General features: G+C 34.0%; 1 non-coding gene across 1 annotated transcript; it reads right to left on the bottom strand.

Annotated features, from left to right (window-relative positions):
- Positions 1 to 2,861: 2,861 nt before the first annotated feature.
- On the bottom strand, positions 2,862 to 2,935 carry TRNAI-AAU (transfer RNA isoleucine (anticodon AAU)). The gene has a single exon. It is a non-coding gene; the product is annotated as a tRNA-Ile (tRNA).
- Between the last annotated feature and the right edge of the window lie 1,043 nt (positions 2,936 to 3,978).

Here is a 3,978-nt window from a genome sequence, read left to right as displayed (position 1 = left end):
AGGAGCTAAGCCACCCAGAAAGACAGCAAAACTCTCCTTTCCAAACAAGCGCTTGCTTAGCACACAAGTTGAAAGAGTAGATAAGTCAGCAGTGGGCAGTGATACAGGGTCTCCATGTCCCCATTTTACCTCAGAGAGTGACAACCCAAGTCAAGATAGTTTGTGGCTGCAGGGGCTTAAATAGCCACCGTTCTTACGGAAAGAAAGTACTTCATAAATTTGCCTATGTCTGTGATATCTAAGACATAAGAACTAACCATCGCGCATCCAATGGCAAGCTAGCAAGTGGTGGAGCATGAAATTTTGCTTCTGAAGGAAATGTAGGACAGCACCGTCATGTTTGAAACTACAAATTATGGAGAACTGGTGGGAGAGGTCAGAGGCATATAGGCTTTTTTTTTCTTTTGTGTTCTTTTTTCCAAAAGGCATTTTTATCTTAAAATATGAATTTTTATCTTAAAATAAGAAACTCCAAATTATTTAGTTGTATCTCCATAATGAGTATTGAGTTTGCATAAACTCATTAAAAATTTACCATAGGGTTTGGGAGATAAGCTTTAGTTTCCCAAAGAAAGACTTTCTTGGGCCAGGCTGTCTATTTTTGCATTGTTTTTTTTTGTTTTGTTTTGTTTTGTTTTGTTTAAAAAATCAATCCAGGATGGTTGGAGTGGAGCTCCAAAGCAGGGTATGTGAGATGACAGTTCACTGTCCCTTGTCCTGGGGCTGACACTCATGGGTTGGGAGGTGGAATGCCAGCACAGTGGCCTCCTGTGTAGGATGCAAAGAGCAGCCTAATTTATGTTTATGAAAGGATGTTTTGTAAGAGTGGCTTTAACAACTGGTGTGAAGCAAGGGAAATACCATTTAATTCCCTTGTTCAGCATATTCTTTTTAAACAGTTACCATTAAAAAAAAAGTTAATACATGTACATAGTTCAAAAATGAAAACTATACCTAGATACAGAAAATGGCTCCTTTCCAAATCTGTCCGCAATCCCCCCAGTTTCTATTCCTCTAGCAGGTATCTGGTACTATTTAGTTTCTTGGGGTATCCTTTAAGAGGTATTATTAAAACAGGTACAAATAAGTATGAATATAGTCTTTCATCTTCTAACTTTAAAAAAACCACTAACAGGGTTCCCTGTATTCTGTACCTTACTTTTACCTCTTAATATCTTATCTTGGAGAACTTCCCATATCAGTTCTTTAAGAAGTTCCTCATACCTTTTTAGAACTGTGTGGTATTCCATTTTGTGGCTGTACCATAATTTATTTAATCAGTGTCTTATTCATGTAGTCATCCATCTAGGTTGGTTCCAATATTTTGCTATTGCATATAATGCTTTAATAAATAATTTTGTACGTAGTTCATTTTGTATGTGCAAAAAAATAACTGTCAGATAAATCCCTGGAAGTGGAATAGTTCCAAAGGGAACATGCCTTTGTGATTTAATAGATATTACCAAATTGCTTCCAAACAGATTGTATCAGTTCACACTCCCACTAGCCATGAATGAGAGGATCTGTGTCCTCTACAGGCGTCTGCCTTATTAAACATTTAGATTCTTGCCAATTTTTTAAGTAGAAAAATACTGTCTCAGTGGCTTTAATTTGCATCTTTTATAAAGAGTGAGGTAGAGCATTTGTATTTCCTGTTCAGTGGGCTATCCTTGCCCATTTTTCTTTGAGCCACTGATGTTTTCACTTGTCAATTCGTAAGAGCTTTTTATATATGTGGGACGTGAGTTGCAAATGTTTTTCTATTTGTCATTTGTCTTTGTTCATAATAGTTCATTTGACTGTTTCTTTTCATCTATGTAGAAGTTTCAATTTTTTACAAAGTGAACAATTGTTATCTTTTTTTTCATAACATCTGGATTTTGAATTATTTTAGAAAATGATTCTGAGATTATAAATGCTAATATATATATATATATATATATATTAGCATTGTTCCATGCAATATATATATATATATATATATATATATATATATATATATATATATATAATTCTTCCATGTTTTCTGATAGATTTTCTTTTTGGTCATTATATTTAAATTTTTGATCTGTTTGAAAATTATCCTGGCATATGGCATAAGGTATGGCTTACAAACTGTTTCCAGATGGACTACCCAGTTGTAATAGTACTTTTTATTTACAAGTCCATGTTTTTCCCACTGATTTCCCAAATTTATTATATACCAAATTTCTTTATGGATTTGAGACTATTTCTGGACTTTCTATTGTTACATTAGTCTGTCTTCTTACTTATACACTAGTACCATGCAATTAAAAATTTTGAGGCTTAATAATACATGTAAATACCACTCGTGGCGCTTGCTTTTCCTACTGTATTTTTTATCAAGGCCTTTGGAATCACCTTGTCTAGCTCCAGAAAAAAAGTCTGTCGGTATTTATGTTGATATAATGTGTTTTTTTTTTTTTAATATATTGGGGTGACAATTGTTAGTAAAATTACATAGATTTCAGGTGTACAATTCTGTATTACATCATCTCTAAATCCCATTGTGTGTTCACCACCCGATACAATGTTAAATTTATGAATTTATTTAGAGAATATTGACATATCACAACATAGTATATGTCTCTCTATTTGTTCAAATCTTCTTTTGTTTCCTTCAGAACTGTTTTCAGTTTTTCTTCCTGCAGACCTTGAACTTTTTTGGTTAAGTTTATTTTCTCTTTTTCTTTTCCCTGGTTCCTATTGTAAATGGGGCCTTTTCCCCATTATGTCTTCTGACTGGTTATAGTTTCTTAATTCTGTAGCCTGTTACTTTCCTAAATATTGTGTTTTATGTTGTTGTTGTTGTTTTTTTTTAAGGAGGGCGCAGCTCACAGTGGCCCATGCGGGGATCGAACCAGCAACCTTGGTGTTATTAGCACCACGCTCTAACCAACTGAGCTAACCGGCCACCCCTAAATATTCATATTTTTGAGGTAGTTTTTCTGTCCTTTTTCTTGGGTTGTCTGGTATATTATCATAGAATCCGAAAATAGTGCTGTTTTATTTATTCCTTTCCAATTGTTACATCTTTAACTACTTACTTTTATCTTGTTCTAGGAAAGTTAATGGAATGCCTTATACACATGCAAAGCAAATTGCCTATAATAGAGTTTGGGCACATTGACGTCTGCAGCACAGGTGTGTCCAGGGAGGGACTGCATTGAGACTCTAATCCCTTCTTTAGAAAATTTAGGAGGGAATGTAAACTAATATAGGCACTATGGAAAACAGTATGGCGGCTGCTCAAAAATTAAAAGTAGAGCTACCATATGACCCAGCAATTCTACTTCTGGGTATTTATTCAAAGGAAACAGAATCATTGTCTCAAAGTGATATCTGCACCCCCATGTTCATTGCAGCATTATTCACAATAGCCATGACATGGAAACAACCACCCATTGATAGATGAATGGATAAAGAAGATGTGAGATATATATATATATATATATATATATATATATATATATATATATATACACACACACACACACACACATATATATATATATATATATACACATATATAACTCATGTATTTAAAATTTATTATATATATATATCCAGAACTTGTTGATCTTATAACTGGAAGTTTGTACCCTTTGAGCAATATCTCCCCATTTTCCCCATCCCTACCTCCTGGAAACCACCACTCTACTCTTTGTATCTTTGAGTTTGGCTTTTTTAGATGCCACATATGAATGATAATCATACAGCATTTGTCTTTCTCTGTCTGAACTTATTTCATTTAGTATAATGTCCTCAAGATTCATTCAAATGATAGCAAATACAGGATTGCTTAGCAAATTCTTTCTTGTAGTTGAATAATATTCATTGTGTGTGTATCACATCTTCTTTATCCATTTATCTGTTGGTGGGCACTTAGGTTGTTTCCATATCTTGGCTGTTGGGAATAATGCTTCAACAAACATGGGGGTGCAGATATCTCTTCAA

Source organism: Rhinolophus sinicus, chromosome 8, assembly GCF_057876585.1.
Source record: "Rhinolophus sinicus isolate RSI-liver-muscle chromosome 8, RSI-T2T, whole genome shotgun sequence".
NCBI classification, from domain to species: domain Eukaryota; kingdom Metazoa; phylum Chordata; class Mammalia; order Chiroptera; family Rhinolophidae; genus Rhinolophus; species Rhinolophus sinicus.
The sequence above is the reverse complement of the archived record's forward strand: the minus strand, read 5'-3'. Positions and strand labels throughout refer to the sequence as shown.